The 8,954-nt window shown below is 43.5% G+C and overlaps 1 long non-coding RNA gene across 1 annotated transcript; it reads left to right on the forward strand.

Annotated features, from left to right (window-relative positions):
• LOC109727536 lies at positions 6,771–8,668 on the forward strand. Its single transcript, XR_002220788.1, has 3 exons — positions 6,771–6,806; positions 7,646–7,761; positions 8,618–8,668. It is a non-coding gene; the product is annotated as an uncharacterized LOC109727536 (long non-coding RNA).

Consider the following 8,954-nt stretch of genomic DNA (forward strand, 5'->3'; position numbering starts at 1 on the left):
TTCCTCGAATGCTGTCGGGGATACCGAGGGGGTTTCTTAGCATTTGGCCGGCCCCCGGCACCACCCGCCGTTCGCTTCTTGCCCTTTTCCTTGCCTTCGGCCATAGCCTCCCTTTCTTTACGCACATGGGCGCTACCGTGCTCCTCCCACAAAGCTCTATCGAAGACCTCCGCAAAGGTTGTTAGCTTTAGAATCTGCACATTTTCATATATCCTAGGCTGGAGACCTCGCAAGAACCAATCAGCCCGGTCCCGATCATCTCTAACAACGTCGGGAACGCAGTCGATAATGTGGGAGAACTCTTGCTCGTACTCTCCCACCGATCGATCGCCTTGTCTCAACTTGCGGAACTTTTCTTGAAACCTCCGCTTCACCGTGTCGGGGAAGTAGTTCGCAAAGACCGCTCTCCTAAACTCCTCCCAAAGTATAAGCGGAAGATCGGTAGGTCGATCCTGCTTAACTCGCTTCCGCCACACCATCGCCGCCTTCTCTAGACAATGGGTGGCGAGGTACACGTTGTCCTTCTCCGAGGTATTGAGATCCTCGAAGAGCGTCTCTATTGAGTCGATCCACGACTCCACGACCGCCGGCTCCACCAAACCGCCCTCGAAGGTAGGTGGGTTGAACTTCTTGAACTGAATGAGAGTTGCCAACGTGCGCTCTCGCTCCGCCTCTATCGCCGCGCTATCGGGATTTGAGGTTCCCGATCCGGCCGATACTACCGTAACTGGGACAGCCGCTGCTGTCACCGCTCCCTCGTCCACGCCCGGCACTACCACAGGGGGCACGACATGCTCGACACCCGCCTGGGCTGCCGCCTGCTGACGCTCCAGGGCCTCCTGGAGCCGCTGAATCTGCTCCCCTTGGCGTTGAACAGATTCCGCTTGTTGCCGCACTACGCCAATAAGCGCGGCCATCTGCTCCCTAAGCTCTCCGTCGCCACTCGCTCCGGATCGCTCGGGCTCCGCATTCGGCTCCTCCGGCATCGACCTTGTCTGTGGTCGTCCACGAGGTGCCATTGCTTCCTGAAAAGAAGCAACTCGCATTAGCTACATGACCAACATTACTTGACCATACCCAATCCGGCGAAAGCAACTTATACATTCGTTCTTGCCCCAAGCATTATGTCGTCGGCCGCCCAACACAACACTAGAAGTAGATAATAAATGAAAATTAAACTTAGCCTCTAATCATATTAGAGACGTCCCAACTTAACCCAATCACATGCTTTCGCTAACTTTAATTCCACGTCTCTCACGTTTCCTAGATCCTTAAGGTCTTCCAATCCTAAGGGTCTCTAGGTCTATTCCTATTCTTTCACTCTTGGCTCTGATACCACAATATCTGTCACGCCCCGCGACCGATACCAATTTGGGCCGGCCCGAGCACGTCAAACAGACGCCGAACGGACAGAGTTTTCCCTGTCCGCCCAAGGCTCATCACATGTACATTTTCAAAAATGAAGTGCACTAGCGAAAATATACACAAACGGCTTACACGAGGGTAAGCAATAGCCATGAGTGAAAAAAAGGGAACTAAACATCTACACAAGTATTATGATTCAACTTTTGATCACATACATGCATCCACTTCATCCAAGTTGTACATTCATGATTCTTTACATTGCTTGCATCATTTCTTTTACATCACATTGGCTTAAAATAAACATTACATTCTTTTCTTTCTTCGCTTTATACATTAACATCTTAAATCATCAAATACAAAAGATGATAAAAGGGTAAACTATTAACAAAATGTAATAACCCAACTCTGGTGGCCTCTGACTATGGTACGATACCTTTACCCCGGTCGCTCGCCGGCTCGCTCGGTCCCGGCTCTGTGGAATAGTCGGGTGAGAACTACAACAAAGTTCCCAGTGGGGTCGGCCCGAACATCACCGACTTTCCCACTAGGACTAACTCAGGCATAATAGAAAGGATAAGCTGAATATAGTAACCAATCTATAACATGATGCTAATATGCCTGAACAATAAAGCAAGAAGTATGCTCAACATAAAACTCATGCAGATTATGCAAGTTCTTTGTTCTTTATTCTTTGTTCTTTAATCTCACGGCTAACTCGGGGGTTTCGTCACATTAACTTGCTTCACATTAAGTCCTTCATCGCGGGCCCTCAGCTTCCTCCCACTAAAACCGTCCTCGGGTTTACTCCAACCCATGATGCAAAAACTCCGGAGCGCATCGCCCGAGGGGGAGCAACCGCCCTCGAGCACGAAACTCATAGCAAGTATGATCGAATCCTTAGCTCTAAGGATTATAAGTTCAATCATGTCATTACACTAACTCTAGTATTCTTTTCATCACTTTATGTTGCTACTCTAGCAATCATGGTTCTTTGCATTCCTTTACTTTTGGCTATCTCTAGCAATCATGTTCTTTACTCTTTGCATGTTCTTTATGCCCCACTTTACATTAACTTCAGTCATTGTTATTACTCTTTACATCATATTGATTCTTTGCCTCATACTAACTCTAGTGTCATTTTACTTTACATTAGTGAATGCCACTCGATCTATGCCTCATTGTGTCACTCTGTTCTTTTGCCTCACTTTGGTGCTCACATTTTATCTCATGCATACTTAGGGTTAAACATTCATAGGAGTTCTCAAGCATCTCATTAGGCAAATTTTACTCACAATATGCAACATCACATTACCCTCATCACATTTACCCTACAATGCATGCAACAATGTATATAATATATGCTCAATTGAATGACACATTAGGTATAGAAGGAAATTCAACGAGTTTGGATAGCACCACCCACCTCGTAGGTTCTCAAAGGTGCTCCGACGATTTTCTTGGGATTTTTAGACTCCTCGTTCTTCACCTGCGGCAAAACGAAGCCATTTTGCCCATAACTTTTTATAGACCTTTCGTAACGTTAATCCGAGCGCACCAACGCGTCGAAAACACCTCCAATTAGGTTTCTAGATGGTCAATTGCACTTTAGAACCTTCGCAAGCAAAAGCCCCAATTTGGGTGCCCTAGCTCAATAGCGTATATCAAACCTAGGGTTTGATCTCATTGGAAAGCAAAAGAAGCTTCATTCTACTCTAGGAAGTCCATTAAAACCATCCTTAAACAAATCAAAACCCTATTTAGGGTTCCACCATGAGAGGAGGTTGAAGCTCATCTCTATGCTTCACTATACACTCTGTTTCCATGGTTTGATCTCTAAAGGAAGCAAGAAAAAGCTTCAAATGCTCAAAGGGTTCTATCAAAACCATTTCTAGGGTTTTATCATGAGAAGGACCAAAGCTTACCTCAAAGCTTTTCTTTCAAACACTAGAGAGGAAGAAGATGGAGATGCCTCACTCCTTGGTCTTCTTCTACTCCCACTCATTCTCCTTTTTTCTTCTTTTCCCTTTCCTTCCCACTCTTCTTCCTTTCTTTCTTATGTTCTAGAAAGAGAGGGAGAGAGATGAGTTTGGGTGTGAGGGAATGAGAGGGAGAGGCTCTCTAAGCAGTAAACATGACCCATATGAGGCATTTTTACAGTTAGACCCCTCAACTTTTATCTTTTTGAACTACCCAAACTGGGCAGTTTCGCAGCGAGGGACCGGTCTCCCCGACTAGGGACCGGTCCCCGAGAGCTCTCCCTGCGGACAGCAGCGCGCACGCGCGACGCAACCGGTCTCTCACTGGGGGACCGGTCTCTCCCCGCAGGGACCGGTTCCCGAGAGCTGGTTTTCTGGGACTTAGCCGATTTTCGGCCTTTCTCATTTCTCACGCGTTCGGGGACCGATCTCTCCCACCAGGGATCGGTCCCCGTGAGCTCAAAAACTATAATTTGTAGATTTTTGATTCTTTAGCTCTCGAAAACCTTCCATAACGCACTTTTGATCATTTTAACACCTTCGGACTTTCCGAAGTGTACCATCCTCGCACCTTGGTCAATTTGACTAAAGTTCGATACTTATTTTCTGAATTCTCGGTATATTACATTAGACATAAAGGAAATTTTGAGGTCTTCGGAATATACCACCCACCTTTGATAGTTGTAGGGATGCTACGGTTTAATTCTTGAAATTTTTGGGCGCCTACTCGCTCGCTTGCGGCAACACGAAGCCAAATTAGGCTTTTTATATAATATCTTTATCTAAACTTTTTCGTTTCGTCGAATCGAGTTTTCTATTACGTCGGGAAACCTCTAATTAGGTTTCTATAAGGTCAATTTGCCTTAGAAACACCCTAGGGCAAAAGCCCCAAATTTGGTGCCCTAATGTTGCCATTTGCTCCAACCTAGGTTTTGTTTTCTAGAACAAGCAAAAGAAAGCTTGTCCAACATCTAGAAGCTTATCTAGAACCATCTAAATCATTTCTAGGGCATATAAAGCAAACCCTAGGAATCTACCATTAGAGCACACGGAGGAAACTAGGGTTTCCATGTGTTCTAAGTTCTTACTAGGTTCCTATACATGAGAGAAGATCAAAACCTAGTTTTCTAGGACATAAAACCAAACCCTAGAACTATTCTTGCACAATGACTCACCTTAGCCCCAAGCTCTCCTATGTCCACCTTGTAGGAGAGTTTCAAAGCCTTCTAACCCACCAAAAATCTCCTCCAAAGCCTTCTACTCCACCTTCTCCTTGCTCTTTAGAGAGGTTTCTAGAGAGAGAGAGAGGAAAATGAGAGCGAGTGGGTGTATTGGCTGTGAAAGAGAGAGGGGAGAGTGTGTTGGTGTTTTATTATGTTGTAACAATTGCAATAAAACCCTCCCTTTTCTCTAATTTGCGGCAGACTTAATCTTGCTGTCGGGTCCATTGTGTACCAGTACAGGTTGGGGTGTCACCGGTAACATGATTGCGCAGAGGCCAACCCGAGCGCTACTGTTCGGGTTTTGCCAAAGTGGACCGGTACACACCAGGGCTGTCACCGGTAACACGATCATTTTTCTCCAACCCGAGAGCAACTTCCTCTCGGGCAGCACTGTTGTACTAGTACAACATCGATGTTGTACCGGTACACTTTGCCCAGACTGCAGTTTTTGCATCTTTTCGACTTCTCTTCGCGTCGAGCAATGCTAAAACCTTTCTAACCCTTTTGGAATTCATTCTTAACCCTTCCAACATTGTTGGAATGCTAAGTAAAACTTGTCCAACTATTTCTTTCGCACACTTTAGCCAATTTGGCCAAAGTTCGAGTTTCTTTACTGAGTTTCGGTACGTTACAATACGTCAAATTATTCAGATGTGTAAGTTGATAGAAGATGCATGTATATATGGTCATATATATATATATGGTCATGTATATATGATCAAAAGCTTACAAAATTGACAATTTTTAACGGCCGGTATGGAATATTTTCTAGTTTAATGGTGCAAAAGAATCCGAATAGGTTGAATTTTTGACAGAAAATTCTATTCACTACCTAGATAAAGATCAAGAACTCCGATCTTAAATTGAAGGATCCGATCATCCATTTTTAAGACATTGTTCTATTTTGACCGTTCATTTTATGCCTGCTTGATGGACTTTATTATGATTTTGAAAAATTACGAAATTTATTTTCTAGAAGTTTCAAATACTCTAGATCATATTTAACGAAGTGGATCGTCGATCGGAAGCTCCATCATCGAAAACAACTTATGTGTACGAAGGGCCCAATACTTATAATAGTATAGTAGCCCTACTCTCTCTCTCTCTCTCTCTATATATATATATATATATGAAAATAGTCAATGAATTGTATGGACTTTTTGGGTTCCATAAGACGTGAAAATCGAGAAGGCCCTGGTCAACATAAATTCTCCAAAGATAATTTAGGATTGTCATATCTTGAGCCCTGCAAGTTGGACTTGCTCGAGCACATACAATAGATATCCACCGAATGGGCAAGACTTTTCCTTACCTACATGAAGTGGAAATATAAAGCAACTTGCACAACACATACATGATATGAGTATATAAAATATCAAAGTATTTAGCTACTAAATTAAAACCATTACAATTTATGTAATATACGGCATCCTGGAGTTGCGATGTCAATTTTGATCTATTGGATCAAAGTGTAGATTGAGCTAGTTGGACATCATCCCCGAGTGACTTTGGACGCGTGAGAATGAATTCCGATGATAAATAAGTGTTTCGGCGCAAATTGGGCGCGAAACGAAATGTAAATAAAATTTTCGGAATTCTGACGCTAACTTTGATTAAAAGAATTAAAGCGAGGCTCGGAGATAATTTATGGAGTACCCAAGTTAGTCTGGAATGACTCGTGCCGAAATCGGAGCGAAAACAGAAGAACTGGAATTTTCTGTAAAGAACGGGACTGAGAAATTAGCAGAAAATGCACAGTGTCAGAAAATTATGAAAATTGGCGGAGATGTCAGGAACATTGGTATGAGGCCAAATTTCAAGTTTCACATTATTCTGACACCTGTAGAGAGAGAAATAGCATCCGAAAGTTATCTGATGAAGATTACAGTTCGGGACAGTTCGCAGTGACCAAACGGGGTCGAAACTGAAATGTTAAAATTTCAGTGGACTTGTTAAGTAAAAACGAACATGTCTGTCAAATTTGAGCTCAATCGAACTTTCGGAAGGGCTTACGAAAGGTATTTAATCCGCGCGGCTAAACGGATAAGTCGAGGGGCATTATGGTAATTAACCTATGCCTTAGTGGATTTCCACTAAACCTGCCAGGCAGCCCCCCTCCATCCTTATCCCCTCTCCTTGCTGCCATACGTAGAGAGAGAGAAGGAGAAAAGAAGAGAAAAGAAAAGAAGAGAAAGGAGAAGAAAAGAGAAGAAGAAGAAGAAATAGAAGAAGAAGAAAAGAGGTAGGTTTTACCTCTCTCCCTCTCATCCCTCTCTCTCTGTAGTAACAGCAGCAGCAGCAGCCCTTGCTGCTGCTGCGAGCAGGAACAGCAGCAGCAAGCTGCTGCTGAAGCAGCAGCAGTAGCATCAGCAGCTGCTGCTGGAGCAGCGAGCAGCAGCAGCTGCTGGATCAGCAGCAGCAGCTGCTGGATCAGCAGCAGCAGCAGCAAGCTGCTGCAGCAGCAGCTGCTCAGCCAGCTGCTGAGCAGCAGCAGCAGCAGCAGCTGCAGCAGCCATCAGCAGCAGCAGCAGCACAGCAGCAGCAGCCTCAGCAGCAGCTACCAGCAGCAGCTGCAGCTTAGCAGCAGCAGCAGCATGCGCAGCAACAGCAGGAAAGAAAAGAAAGAAAAGAAAGAAAGAAAGGAAGAAAAGAAAGAAAGGAAGAAAAGAAAAGAAAGAAAAGAAGAAAAGAAAGAAAGGAAGAAAAGAAAGAAAGCCAGAGAGAAAAGAAAGAATTAAGAAAGAGAGAGATCGAAAATAAGTTAGGATTTCGATAAAAACGGGGTTTTTATAGAAATTGACCCCGGCAATGCACTTTTGCAAAGTAAGAGTCCTAATGCGAAATTGACCGCGTGTAAACCAAATTGAGGGTAAAAGAAACGCGTTGGCGAAGTCGGTTCGGCAATCCGACGAACCTACGCAAAGATATCGCCAAAAGAAGTTTTTCGGCTATAGTTGCCGTTTTATATAGCATTGAAATGCTAATTTGTAAAATATGAGTATTGACTCTAGTTTAACCTTTTCTAATCCTTTATAAGTAAAAAGTAAACATGCCCAAGAGTCTAAATTGACTTTTCGACAGGTCGACGACGCGCTAATTACGGTAGCGGCCGTTCTAGTCCTATTTGCACGGAGTCGCGAGAGATAGTCGTCGACGCTTTCTGAAACGTGGATTCTAGTTGATTGACACCACTACAGGTGGGTGGTGCTATCCGAAGTCATCGAATCCCTCTTTATGTCTATGCTATTCTATTGAGCATATCTATTTATGTGAATTGTATCATATTCATGCATTATAGGGAAAAGTGTTATTGTGCAATTGAATTTATGTTAATGTAAAGAACATGTGGGCCATAGAATATGAACATAGAACCCTATAAATGTGTGAATTGTACTGTGGACTATGATAATAGTAAATTCGGTGACATTCTAACTAGAGATTTAGTTAGCATCAAAAAAATGGAATTGTGAAACTAGCATAAAGAACTAGTCAGAGTTACTTGTGGCATTGTCAGTTGTTGTGAATCCTCTGAAGGAGGATCAGATCTTACTCACATAGTCTGTTTCTTAGCTTGGTGGTGGTCGCTCCCCCCAGGCAGTGAGCTCCGGAGTAGTCACTTGTTGGGCTAACGTACTTGCCCCAGGACTAACGTACTTGTCCGACAGACGGTCCCATCGGGAGGCAGCTTAGGGCCCGTGAGGGATTTCGTTGGTGAGTTATTGTTAACCAAAGGGTTAACCACTGAATTGGGTAAATTTATGGGCTAACGTACTTGCCCCAGGACTAACGTACTTGTCCAGCTGTTAACCAGAGGGTTAACCAAAAGATTGGGTAAAGTTAATGAAAAGCATGCATGCATATTTACAGTTTTCATATCTGTTACTTCTTTCAGCTTTGTACAGGCATTGTAGTAGTTACATGTTATAGTTGGTTACTATCTGCTTACTTTTCTTGCCTACATATGCCTGAGTAGACCTAGTGGGTGAGTCGGCGAGGTCGGCAGCCGAACCCACTGGGAACTTTCTTGTAGTTCTCACACCACTAACCATACAGGTTCCAGTGCGAGTTTTGAGGCCGAGGATCGTGGCAAGGGCCCTGCAGCTTAGCTAGCTGACACCAGAGTTTAGCAATTACCATTTTGAGTTCATGTATCATCCATTTTGATGTACAGAGACATGTAAATGAATGTATAAAAAGCATGTATATAACTAAATGTTTCAGTTACAAGTTCAGTTGTGTAAAATTTTAAATTACAGTGAATTTCATTGTACAGTTAGTTTACTATCACTTGTGTTTGTTGCTTGCCTTCGTGCAAGCCATGTATATTGAAATGTGATCCTGGGAATTATTTATTTCTTTATACATGTACTCGTTGTTGTTGAGCCTTGGG

This window comes from Ananas comosus, linkage group 22 (assembly GCF_001540865.1).
Source record: "Ananas comosus cultivar F153 linkage group 22, ASM154086v1, whole genome shotgun sequence".
NCBI classification, from domain to species: Eukaryota; Viridiplantae; Streptophyta; class Magnoliopsida; order Poales; family Bromeliaceae; genus Ananas; species Ananas comosus.